The sequence below is a fragment of the Brachyhypopomus gauderio genome, chromosome 4 (assembly GCF_052324685.1).
Source record: "Brachyhypopomus gauderio isolate BG-103 chromosome 4, BGAUD_0.2, whole genome shotgun sequence".
NCBI lineage: Eukaryota > Metazoa > Chordata > Actinopteri > Gymnotiformes > Hypopomidae > Brachyhypopomus > Brachyhypopomus gauderio.
In genome coordinates this window covers 24,695,619-24,709,672 of record NC_135214.1, presented here as the reverse complement: position 1 = coordinate 24,709,672, position 14,054 = coordinate 24,695,619, and positions in this window count along the sequence as shown.

Below are 14,054 nucleotides of genomic sequence, written 5' to 3'. Positions count from 1 at the left end.
GAGTGAACTAGTAACTCATTGAATCATAAATGTAGATCGGAGATAAATGAACAAGATTTTTTTCAGTGTGAGAAATCGAATGCGTGTGTCTCACGCTCATTGCATGAGAGTTGGCAACCCTGACACACACACATACACACAAGCAGCAAAACCAATCACACGAGATGCGGAATAAACTCAATGTATAGAAAATAAACTCGACCGCAAAACACATGGGAGAAAAATGCAACAGAAAAGATGCTGAGAAAACTCAACGCAAGAAAACGAAACTTAGGACGCCAGGGGAAGTAATTGGCAGCAGGCAGAACGCCGCGACAAAACAAAAACCCTTCCCAAAATAAACGAAGAACGGATAGGAAGAGATAACACAGGGGGAAAACTTGAGGTAGGCTAGTAAGCAGCGCAGGAAATAGTTACTCAAATAAGTAGTAGAAAAGCAAGAGAGATAAGAGAGAGCATAAGGTGGCGAGACACCTAAACAAAAGAAACGCAACCAGAGATCACAGAGAAAGGGCTGAGGACATGAAGGCGAGCCAAAACTATTCATCAGTGATCCGTTTCACTAAGCTTCCATAGAGAAGCCATAGAGACAGCTAAAACGGATCACTGCTGATTGCGCTTGGAGAGTCTAGGACTGACTCTGGTGCCTCTAGTGTTAGGAGGAGCGGCAGCCGAGCCAACCCTGACAACGCAATTGACTTTCAGTTCCCGACCTCAGAAGTTTAAATTTCTGCCTGCATTAAATTTTTCACCATCAATATTTTTTTACTCAGTAACGTGAGGTGGTTCAAATGTAGCGAAGTAAAACTACTTAGGTAATTCTGGCAGAAGGTATGTGTAGACTTGTCCACATGGTTTAAAAGCTGCATCCCAACATCCCCCATGGGATGTGCATCCTAGGAGACGTCAGTGAATTGGCTATGGAGGCAAACACATCACACATAGTTTTTACTGCCCTATGCATCGCCAAAAAAACCATCCCCATTAATTGGAAAGCAAAAAAGCACCTGCATATTAGTCATTACAAAAATGTATTACTCTATCACATCTGTCTGGAGAGAATGTCTGCTTCCTCTAAAGACCAGTTGGAGGAATTCAATTCTCTCTGGTTCCCTCTGATCAGTTCCATTAGCTAGTCGGGGTGGTTGGCTGGGGCTTCAGCTCCCGGGAGGCCTAGTTGGTGTCTGGGGGTCGACTCTGGGGGGACTGCTCGTCCCGGCCGCTTCCTGGGCTGGATGGCTGGGGCTGCCAACCTGGGATGTTTGTGTGTTTGCCCTGGTTGGCGGTGGGGGGCTCGGGGGGCGCTGCCTCTGGGCTCTGGGGTGTGGGCCCTGGGGTGCGGGGGGAGCAGGTGCTGGCCCTTAGGGGGGTGGCTGGCCTCCCCTGCGAGGTGCCTCCGGTGCCTGGAACCACCCGACCCCGTGCTGGGGCCCTGCCCGTACGGGGGACCTGTGCCGCTGCGGGCGCACCGCTGGGTGGGGTGGGTCGGTCGGCCTTCTGTCGGGCCGTCGGGTCTGGGCCTTGGGGCTCTGAGGTGTCTGGGTGGTGGGGGTGGGGTGGAGGCTATTGGGGGTATCTGGGGTGGGCCGGGGGCGCTGGGTTCTGGACTCAGACCAGCATATCTTCAACCCTGTTGATGTCTGTTGTTGTTTGATTATTGTGCGATTGGTATGGTTGTGGGTGCTTACATAGGTGTGTTGTGCATATGGGATGAAGGTGTATGGGTGTATATGTGTGTGGAGAAGTATATATGGGATGAATGTGTGTGGGTGTATATGCATGAGGGTGTATACGTGTGGGTGGGTGAATAGGTATTTAGGTGAATGTGGCTGCTCTCTGCGGTGGAAGTGGTGGGGGTCTGGGCTTGGATGCAGTGGCGGAGTGGGAAGTCCCGCCGGTCTCCCCGGGTCAACCTCTCCCTGCCTCGTATTTTAACTACACCATAGTATCACACACTACTTACATGCATATACACCTACACACAACACAGCACTGGGGGTGGAGGGGTGGGAAGGCCTTCCTTCACCCGTTTCCTGCTCCCTGCCGGGGCAGGGATGGGTCGCTAGCGCAGGGCTGGGCTGGTGGCGTCCTGGAGCTGCTGCTGATCCTTGCTGGTCCAGACATTTGCCCCCGCCGCGGAGGGTGTGTTAGTTTGGATGAATGTGTGTCTTTATCCTTGTCTCTTTTTGTATAGGTGGATGAATGAGTATGTGTTGTGGGGGGGTATATGGGTGTGTGTGTGTGTGTATATATGGGGGTGAATGTGTAAGTACATTGGGGGGTGTATATATGTCCATAAGATTGTACAGTGGTACCTCGAGATACGAGTTTAATCCGTTCCAGACCTGTGCTCGTATCTTGAACTGCTCGGTTCTCAAAGCAATTTAACAATGTAAAGTATTGTAATTGGTTCCGGTCCTTAAAAAAGTCACAAAACTAGCGTAAATGTGGAAAAAAAGACATGTTCTTTATTAATAAAGGCACAAGCAACATGTATAATTAAACAATATGTACAGTAACTTCATGAGAACATGTTTAAACTGTAAAAATTACGTACACACATCACATTACCTAAACTTAAAAAGTTGCTTAAACACTCACTCGTTGGTTTTAGGCCTTTTGGGTGAACTTTCGGCATGTTCACTCAGATCTGTTTTTTTTTTTCATTAAAAATCTGTCCAACGAGGTTTGTTTCTGTCTGCTTTTTAAAATGTTTCGAAAATGAGCCAAAGATGTGTCATTAAACTTTATTTACCACGCAACTTAAACAACAGCACTGTCCTCTCCCCCTCCCCTGGCGCGCGCAGGCGCCGCTCCCCCAGTGTCACTTATGGCGCATTTCCACTAGGGCCTGCTTGGCGCGGTACGGTTCGGTACGGGTCGATTCGCAACGGAACGGTACGGTCGCGTTGTGTTTCCATTACAATGGTGAACCACCCCAATGTGGGTGGAGTCGCTGTTGGCGCGCGGGTTGTAGTGTCGTGACATCATTTGTATACGACCACAACACCGGTCGACGCCCCTTAACACATAGCATTATTGTATCTTATTTATCTTTATCTTCATTATTGTATGTGGTTGCTCTAATTATTGATAATAATTTGGTATTACTCAAACAGGCTGAACACACCCTGCATAAAAAGCATCAGTCATACAATCAAATGAAATCAAACTTTATTATGAAATAGATATTTAAAGTACAACATATGTAAATAATATAGTCATAGTTAAAAAAAGTGCAAAAAGCAAATATATACGTATAGCTTTATATGAAATAAATATTTATAGTACTACAAGCAACATTTTGTGTGCTTTTACTGGCGTCTGTCTCGCATGGTGTTCACAAGTTCGCCAAGCACCCCGAGGAAAGCCCGGTTGAAGGAAACATTTTCCGCCAACTCCGCTCGCCTCGTCAGTGGAAGGGGAATCTTGAACGTAAAAAATAACAAATATTAAACACAAGTATTCCCGTGAAAGCAACAACAATATAGCGTAACTGCACAAAATGTGTAGCACGTCATCGCTGCTGATGCTTTGTTTATGGCTACAGCTAACTAGCAACTAGCAAGGCTAAGAGCTAGCTATTGTACAGTAGTGACTGTGGTGGTAACATTAACTACAAACACAGCTCTAAATTCCTGCGTTTACAATAGATGCGTTCATATTACGTTCATATTACATCTTTTACGAGCCTAGTAGTAAAACTGTGAAATCACAATACACTCACCATTCTCCGTGGCCTCCAGCACCGACAATGTCCAGCACGTTTTCTCTTCCGTTACTGGCTGGCCGGTGACCGTATATGACATCCATTTGCTGGAACCATTTCCAGTCTTTGCGGTTTGCTCCGCTGCATCCGTTATGGTCCTTCACCGCCCGGTAATCGCGTTAAGCTTTTTTAGCTTGGACCGACCGGCACTGCTGAACGGACCGCTGGTAGCCATGAGTGGCCATTAGCGCGGAAACCTCGCTAAAAACCTTTACGTTTCTAGTGGCCCCGTCCAGTTCGCCCTGGATTTTTTTATCGCTGATTATTAACAGAAAGGTTTGTACCTCGGCGTTTGACCAGGGAACAGACTTCGCTCCTTGGGTTTTAAAAATGGCTGAGGAGTCCATAGCATAGCGGAGGAGTCGCTCTCCTGACGCAACCTGTGACGACACTCCCTGGCCAATCAGTGTCATGCTGTTCCTCCACGTCACAGAACTGTACCGCTTCGGAACGGTTAGAACCTCAAGCGAGTCAGTACGAAAAAAGTACCCAAAGGGGCCGGCTAAACGGGTCCTGGTACTAATGGAAACACTCACAAACCGTCGCGAATCGAACCGTACCGCGCCAAGCAGGCCCTAGTGGAAATGCGCCATAGGCCCTTTTCACACTTCCGCATTTTTTCTTCCGGAAGCTCTCGTTGCAGGGTAAAGTTACTTCCGTTACACATTAAACAATGGCAGAGTCCAATAACAAGAGCTTTTGCAGTGCACCAGGGTGCTCGATCTCGAAGCAAAAACAGTCGTATCTCAGTTTCTACGGTTTTCCGGCTGACGACGAGCAGAAAAGAAAATGGGTTTGTGCAATTAGGAGGGATGAAGGGGAAAACTTTGTGATACGGAGACTACATAGCAGGAAGCTCGCGGCTAAAAGTTGGTGCTGTTCCCTGTTACTGTCCCCGGTACTGTTACTGTCCCCGGTACTGTTACTGTTCCCAGCCGGTTTCAGTGGAACAGTTGCTGTCCGCGTTTGAAAGATCAAGCTCTCGGCTGGGAGTACACGTACGTCCGCTAGCATCTAGCTGTTACCCGCTAGCATCTAGCCCCGGTTCGCTAGCTTCTAGCTCCGGTTCGATAGCATCTAGCCCCGGTTTGCTAGCTTCTAGCTCCGGTTCGCTAGCTTCTAGCTCCGGTTCGATAGCATCTAGCTCCGGTTCGATAGCATCTAGCCCCGGTCCGATAGCATCTAGCCCCGGTCCGATAGCATCTAGCCCCGGTCCGATAGCTTTTAGCTCCCGTTCGCTAGCTTTTAGCTCCGGTTCGCTAGCTTTTAGCCCCGGTTCGCTAGCTTTTAGCCCCGGTTCGCTAGCTTCTAGCCGTCATCCGATAGCATCTAGCCCCGGTTCGCTAGCTTCTAGCCGTGATCCGATAGCTTCTAGCCGTGATCCGATAGTTTCTAGCCCCGATTCGCTAGCTTCTAGCCCCGATCCGATAGCTTCTAGCCCCGATCCGATAGCTTCTAGCCCCGATCCGATAGCTTCTAGCCCCGATCCGATAGCTTCTAGCCCCGATCCGATAGCATCTAGCTAGAAAAGAGCAAGCTCTCGGCTGGCAGTACACCACGAACATCTACTAGTCGAGAGTTTGTTCTTTCAAATGCGGACAGCAACTGTTCCACTGAAACGGCTCTGAAACTAGTTGTGATCCGCTAGCATCCAGCTCTGCTCGGTAGCATCCAGCTCTGACCATCACTATGCTGTCGACTATATTGGACACTGAATAAACAATAACACGTAATAACTTGGTGTGTGTCATGAACTTTATTGATACTGATGTAAACCAAACAATCAATAGCTGACGTCCCTTGGCTTGCTAAAGCTGGGCGTACACTGTACGATATTTTAAATCATGTGCTCAGCTCCAGCTCAAACTCCGACTAAATCGCAGGGAGAGTCGGCTCGTGGAGCTGCTTCAACAGTGTGATACTCTCACGAGGAGCGATTTGAATTTCAAACATGTTTGATATTCTTGCGACGCTGCGATTTCTGATCGGGAGTTGGTCGTGAGGTGTGAATCGCTCCTCGTTTACCTGTGTAAACTATACGATGCACGAAACGCGATTGAGCCGAAACTCAGCCCGATCGCAAAAATAGTCGCACGAGTGAAAAATCGGCTGAAAATGGGCCAAAAATCGCACAGCTTAACCTAGCTAGATATTGTTAACTAAAGCTGTCAGTATAATATGTAATATTATAATATATAACATAATAATATAGACTGTTTTACCACTCCGTAGGATGACTAATGGAACCAGCTATACCTTAAATAATAGTTAGTTACCTAGCTAGTGCTAGCTGGTGTTAGCTTACCCTGGTATAAGTGAATAAATTATTCTACAAACAATTTGTAGCCTCTATTTAACTTGGAACCGTTCGTTGTTGAATGTTCTCCCAACGATACTGGAAACGTATTTAAAATTCAGTCTCGGCAGCGACGACAGGGATGAAGTAAACACACGCTCCATGCTGAGGTGAATTGACAACAACTATCTTCTGCGAGTACCGGAACTTGTTTTACCCGGCGGTGACGTATTTCCGTTTTGTTGTGAAAAGGGCCTATTAAAGGGCCAAGTGCCTGTCTGTTGTGGAATTCGCTGCGAGGAGTAGTCGCTACAACAGTATTGAAATACAGTACTGTACTGCCACCTAGTGGTTCATGCTCGTATCTCGAGCGTGCACTCGTATGTCGAACAGAAATTTTGCTCGTCTCGGTGCTCGTATCTTGGATTGCTCGTATGTAGAGCAGCTCGTATCTCGAGGTACCACTGTATATGGGTGTGGGTGAATGTGTGTGGGAATGTATGTAGGGGTGGATGTACATGTGCGTGTAGGTGTATATGTGTGAGGCTCTATATATGAGGGTGAGTTTGGGTGTGTGTGTGTGTATATATGTGTATAGGGAGGTGTGTAGGTGTATACATGATAAGGGTGTATATAAGGGATTGTGTGTTTGTATGTAGGGGTGTGTATATGGGGGAGAATGTATATATGAGGTTGAGTGTATGTGTGAGGATAGCTGGTTCTAGGCTGGGGGCTAGTCGTGCCCGGTCCTCTCCCGGGCTCCCCTCCAGAGGGGGGCGCCTTGGGGTTTCGGGGCCCGGCTTGGTGGTTGGCCCGCTCCCCTGGGCGGTTGTGGTCCGGGGCGGCTCGGGTCTCTGCGGTGCCGGGTGGTGGGTGGCTCTCGGGGGCACGTGGCGCTGGGGCCTAGCTGCTGGCCCGTGGTGGGGGGGCATCCAGGGGTGGGACTCTGTTACCTCTGGTTCCCCTGGACCTGCGCTCCTTGGCTGGGGGGGCGCTGTCCGGGGTCTCCCTTTCCCGCCTTCATGGGGAAGTGCAGCCCTGGGACTCCACTGCTCCTGGGGGGGCCGTGGGCGGGTGGGATTCCCGGGTCTTTCTCTGCCTGCCTCTGCCCTCTGGGGGAATGTTGTCGCAGCTTTCTACCCTTGCTGGCAAGTACATTCCGTACATTTATCCTATGTTGCACTTTTATGTTGCACATACACTCACACATACACATACATCACAGTCATTTGTGCTATATGTCTTGGGTACACTTTCTGCTCTTCTTTGCAGTGGTCATTTGAGCTGGTTGTATTTTCTCTTAATCAGATCTGTACATAAAAACAAAGTTGTCCTCCAAAAATGGGGGGGGGGGGGGGGTGTTGGCAACAAAGACTTGACATTCTTCAATGTGACATTCTCAGCCAGGAATGAATTATGCTGTCTGTATTTGAAATGTAAATGTAAATGTGCCATATTTTGTCAATTGTGATTTCTAATTCAGTGAAAAGCAAACTGTTGTCTGCGTGTGGCTGTATTTGTCTGATTCAGTGGGCGGTGTACTGAAGTGTTTTGTGCCAGTTTTTGCTTATATCATGTTTTGTTTTTTTATACATGTTTTATAATACAAAGGAAAAAAACACTCCTCGGTATTCTCTAGATTACAGCTGGGTGTGAGAGAAATGAGTTATTGTTGGAGCGATTCACTATTAAGTCAATTTTAATTGACTTAATAGTGAATCGCTCCAACAAGATATAATATATAAAATGTAAAATGAAATAAAAATAAAATGGAAAACACTTTACATTAAAATTGTATTACCTGTTTGGTTTTTCATCTATATGGACTAAATGAAGTCTAGCATTCTTTGTGGCTAACATCTTCAACACAGTGTCGAAGGATTTACGGACGTTACATGGACAGGGGAAAATGTTTAAATCACACTGAGAAGTTTGTCAACTGGTCAGAAAAACAGATTTTAAAATAGATTAATATACAAAACTATTAGTCACGTGATCTGAGTTTTCAAGAAGTGTACGTAGGCTACATTTAGGCCAAGTGATTTAAAAGTGATTGTATTTTGCACCCGAAAAGATAAAAGAAATGTAATCTCATGTGGTGTTTCCCCTTTCCTGTTTTATCGATTACATATATAAACAAGCTCGTTTTTAAGATAATAGTATTATGTCTGTGAAGGTCTGTTAACACAAATAAACGTTCAGCAGGCTACACGTCGTGGCGTGAGCCATATTAACAGTTATATTTGCGCCTCGTGCACAGCCCTCATGACGCTGTTGAAAGGAGCCATGTAAATAAAACTGGTTATAGTTACATTAATCATTGTATTAACATAGTTTAATTTTTAATTCAGTGTGCTGGCAGGTCTACAAGATAGAAATGACTTGTGTTGATGTGTGTTGTTTTATTGGTAGACCAATGAAGTTCATCAGTGAGAATGTCTTCTTATGATACAGGGCAGGATAGTGTTAACCAAGGAATAAAATGTACAATACAGTCAATTATAATATAACTAAATATCATTCAATGCAATACAATAACACTGCAGCAAAGATGCACTCCTTAGGTGAGTTCAGAGAGACTCAGTTACATTTGCACGTAACCACTGAAGGAGTTTGTCATTAGTTTCTTGAAAGAAAACTGAGTGTTGTACCTGTAGTCTTCCTACTAACGGGCGGCCCGTTAACACACAAATTACACAAAAACAAATTATACAGATGAATACACAAGTCACAAAAAAATCACACAATCGGGCTAAGTATAAGGTAACTAGAATGAAAGTTCTGGGTGTTGATATTGTCAATGAAAATGTCTTGTGATGAACGCCAGGTTTTATAATAATATCTCGGCGTTTTCTTTGATTCCTCACTTACATTTGATAAGCAGATCAACTCAGTGGTTAGTGCCAGCTTTTATCAGCTAAGGAACATTTCTAAGCTCAAATCTATTTTAACTTTTAAAAATATGGAAACAGTTGTTCATGCTTTTATTACATCACGGCTTGACTACTGTAACTCTCTTTATTTTGGTATTAACCAATCAGCTCTGTCACGTCTTCAGCTTGTTCAAAACGCAGCAGCTAGGCTCCTGACAGGAACTAAGAAAAGGGAGCACATTTCTCCAGTGTTGGCCTCCCTACATTGGCTGCCTGTTAAGTTCAGGATTGAATTTAAGGTTCTTCTGGTTGTTTTTAAAGCCTTAAATGTTCTGAACTGCTCTGCCCGTACTCACCACAGAGAACTCTACGATCAATTAATCAGCTACACTTGGTCGTACCATATTCTAGACTAAAGACGAAAGGTGACCGAGCCTTCTCTGTTGCACAACCCAAACTGTGGAATAATTTGCCTGTCTCTATCAGGACGTCATCCTCAGTAGATGTTTTTAAGTCTAAGTTAAAAACATATATGTATTCTCAAGCGTTCCAGTGCTCATAAGGTAAACCAACAGAAATTAAATGAAATGCTCAGGTAAATTTTATATAATCTTAATTTTTATTTGATATATTTATTTGAGACTTAGATCCAAATAATTGTGTGTGTTTTTGTATTTGTATTTTTGAAATTCTTATTTTAATTCTTATTCATATATGTATGAGTGCATTGTATTTTTTATATTCTTATTTTAATTCTTATTCATATATGTATGAGCGCATTGTACAGCACTTTGGCTGGCCCTTGTGGCTTTTAAATGTGCTCTATAAATAAAGTTGTCTTGACTTCATTCCGTGTCAGAGTGATGATACTGGTATTGTAGGCTCCAACTGCAGTGTTATTCCCCAGGTGAACCTTGGAGAAGAAATACCATGTGTGTTCACTACCACATATTCTCTCATGTGTGTTCACTACCACATATTCTACCATGTGTGTTCACTATCACATATTCTCTCATGTGTGTTCACTACCACATATTCTACAATGTGTGTTCACTACCACATATTCTCTCATGTGTGTTCACTACCACATATTCTACCATTTGTGTTCTCTACCACATGTTCTACCATGTGTGTTCACTACCACATACTTTACCAAGTGTGTTCAATACCACATATTCTACAATGTGTGTTCACTACCACATATTCTACCACATGTTTTCACTACCACATTCTACAACGTGTCTTCACTACCACATTCTACAATGTGTTTTCACTACCACATATTCTATGATGTGTGTTCACTACCACATATTCTACGATGTGTGTTCACTACCACACATTCTCTCATGTGTGTTCACTACCATATTCTACGATGTGTGTTCACTACCACATATTCTACGATGTGTCTTCACTACCACATATTCTACCATGTGTGTTCACTACCACATATTCTACCATGTGTGTTCACTACCATATATTCTACGATGTGTCTTCACTACCACATATTCTACCATGTGTGTTCACTACCATATATTCTACGATGTGTGTTCACTACCACATATTCTCTCATGTGTGTTCACTACCACATATTCTACGATGTGTTTTCACTACCACATATTCTACCATGTGTGTTCACTACCACATATTCTCTCATGTGTGTTCACTACCACATATTCTACCATGTGTTTTCACTACCACATATTCTACGATTTGTGTTCACTACCACATATTCTACGATGTGTGTTCACTACCATATTCTACCATGTGTGTTCACTACCACATATTCTACCATGTAGTCTCTGTGCTGCCAGCTTTACTGCATCAGTAATGAAACTGCAATGCACCATAGATTCCAGTATATTTCAGTATATTTTTCAGTACAGGTACTCTTAAAATGCAGCATATTAATAAAGTTATCAAATTATGTTGCTTTAATAGTGAAACCATTTTGTTATGGGTTTTTATCATCTCATATATAATAATAAAACCTATTTTTTATAGCACTTTCTTAAACACAGTTTGCAAAGTGCTTTTACAGTATCATTGAATGATAATAGTTTATTACCTCCTTGAAAGAAAAGAAAAAGAAAATAAAGTTAAATATGATTAGTTTAGGAATAAGGTTCATTTTAAAAATGAAAAGCAGTCTTGGAACTCTTTAGATCTATGGTACCCACTGGTATGTTTTTATCATCTGGTCTGAAGGCCTTTAAGGGTACATGGCCATGGCAGTTCTTCTGAGATATAGAGGGATAAGACCATTAAAAGTAAAACACTTAAAAGTAGTTGTATTTTATATAATACAGTTGCATTTTAAAGTCTAAGTTTAAAGATTATTCTAGATGACACAGTTCAGTCAGTTCAGCTCTTTAATGAGTGTAATATGAATTTTCTCATTATTGTGCCTGCTAGAACTCTGGCCACTGCATTCTGAGTCCTGTAGTTTGGGAACAGTTGCTAGCAGAGACCTGCAGCAGTCCGGACAGGGTGACACAAATGCATTCAGAGATTTTTACTATCAGCTGCTGTGAGGACAATTCTGACCTTGGTTCTGTTACTAAGATGATAGTACAGTGTTGTTGAGACATTGTTAACACGATGATTAAAAGGTCACTGTTAAATGTGACACCTAGGTTTTTGATATGATGTTTAGCCTTAATTAATCAGGACTCCAGATAAGTTACTGCATTCACCCACATACCCATTGTGTCATCACTGAGTTGCAGGACATTATGACCCATCCAGGATTTGATATCATCTATAAAGTTTAAAATGAAGTCAGTTGAACCCCAGGGGTCAGTGGTTAGGGGAAAATCAAGGACATATTTAATTGTGTGTCATTTGCATTCTGGTGCTGAGAACTGTGTCTAATGGAAGAATATAGAGATTAAAGAGTGCTGGTCCCACTGTTGAGCCCTTTTGCATTGCATGTAAAGCTTTCACCAAGTGTGACATAGTACTCATGACTCATTACATACACTGCTATATGGTTACATACACTGATGTTATCTTGAAATGATCTGTCTTTGCCCTGCTTTGCTGTCTACTACTTTGTCACTTTTTACACTGTACTAACAGGTAGGTATGTTGCTTCTTGCATTCAAAAGACCAATTACCCCGCAATGTACTTACTAGAGCTTTATTATTATTACTAGCTGTATTGGATTTTTCTGGGAAAAAATAATCCAACACATTTTATAGGTTAAAGAAGTGCTCCCTAATTTTTGAATAGCTAACACTAGTGGAAGTGATGGAAGTGAAACTCCCCTCACCAATAAGCATCAGTATTTCCTTTCTCATCTGGCTTATATATCAAATGGTTGCATTTAACTAGCCAATCATAGGAATGCCAAGGAGTTTGTGACCCTCACACAGACTCTTCTGATATTAAGAACTATATCAGCGCCATACAGGCATACAGTTATTCATGTATTCAGATAGTACAGTTGTATTCATTAGTAGGGGCCAGTGCTCCTGTGACAACAAACCTAGCCCCCTACGGCCTCCTACGCACCCCCCATGCCCCCCCACGACCCCCTAAATGAGAATTGAGTTTCCTCACTGTTGTGAACACATGGCACCTTGGCTCCCCTTTTCAAAATGCTTTTGAAGAACCGAGTAGCTTTGCTTTAACCTGTACTGTCATTTAACCTGTACTGGCATCTGTAAATCACTGTAGTTCAGTTCAAATTGAATGATCTAGTGCTTTATTAAACATTGTTCTCTCAAAACATATATTTACATAAATAAATGTATTGAAAATTGCAAACAATTTCTCTAGAGTCTACTACAGCATACTGGATATTAAAAAGTTCAAGGAAAAGTGTAAGAAACTCAGCCATATCCTTGTTGACACGTATCCCACAACACCTCTAGTGATAATCTCACCACTCCTCCAGTGATAATCCCACCACTTCTCCAGTGATAATCCCAGCACACTTCCAGTATTAATCCCACCACTCCTCCAGTGATAATCCCAGCACACCTCCAGTGTTAATCCCACCACTTTTCCAGTGATAATCCCAGCACACCTCCAGTGTTAATCCCACCACTCCTCTAGTGATAATCCCAGCACACCTTCCAGTGATAATCCCAGCACTCCTCCAGTAATAATCCCACCACTCTTCCAGTGATAATCCCACCACTCCTCCAGTGATAATCCCACCACTCCTCCAGTGATAATCCCAGCACATCTCCAGTGTTAATCCCACCACTCCTCCAGTGATAATCCCACCACTCCTCCAGTGATAACGCACCACTCCTCAAGTGATAATCCCACCACTCCTCCACTCAGTGGAGGTCAGGAATCACTGATATGTTGGATGTTCTTGGCTTTTGTGCAATTATAATTCTTCAGTGACAACAGCAGTGATGACCACTGATATCACTGTGACAAGAAGAGTGGGAGTTTGTTAGTGTGAGTATTGTGTTGGTGTTGTTACCTTTCACCAACCTCTGGTTTCAAGTCATGGAGGGCTCAGTGTAATCTGCATTGGTTAAATGCTAAAAATTAATTTTATGGTTTTGTGTTTCATGGACTGTAATTGCCATAAACTCTGATTACTCTTCTCTGCAAACATGGATGATTTTATACTGTATATTTTATTTTTTAAGCAAAGGAAAAGAATGTGGTTTGCTGTTTCTGAAGGCTCTGTTCACCTTGCTCTGGAGGAAGTTTATAAATTTGAACACTATTGTCATTAATATGACGCCAATCAAGGTTGTCATGACTACGTACAAACAGTCCCAAGATAATCCTCAGCTGTCTGTGTATACGTTCAGCTCAAGGACTCAGACAGGACTGAGGCGGAGGTCTCCAGCAGGAGAGTGAACAGGGCCCAGTCACAGTCAAACCACCATCAGTCCAGCTCAGGAGAGAAGGAACTATGACTGATTTTAATGTTCTGTTAATAAATACATTAAAATTGCACACATTGTAAAAAACCCAATTCTTGGTTTCCTACCTGTGTGCTTGGAGTGGTCTTGTGCTGCGCCCTTATTGAATATCTCAGTGTTTGAACGTGTAAGTTGTTTGAAAGGTGGAGTGGGGTAGGGTCAGAGATTGTGTGGAGGTGGGTGGGGCAGGGTGTGTTTGGAGATTGGGTGCTCGTACCAC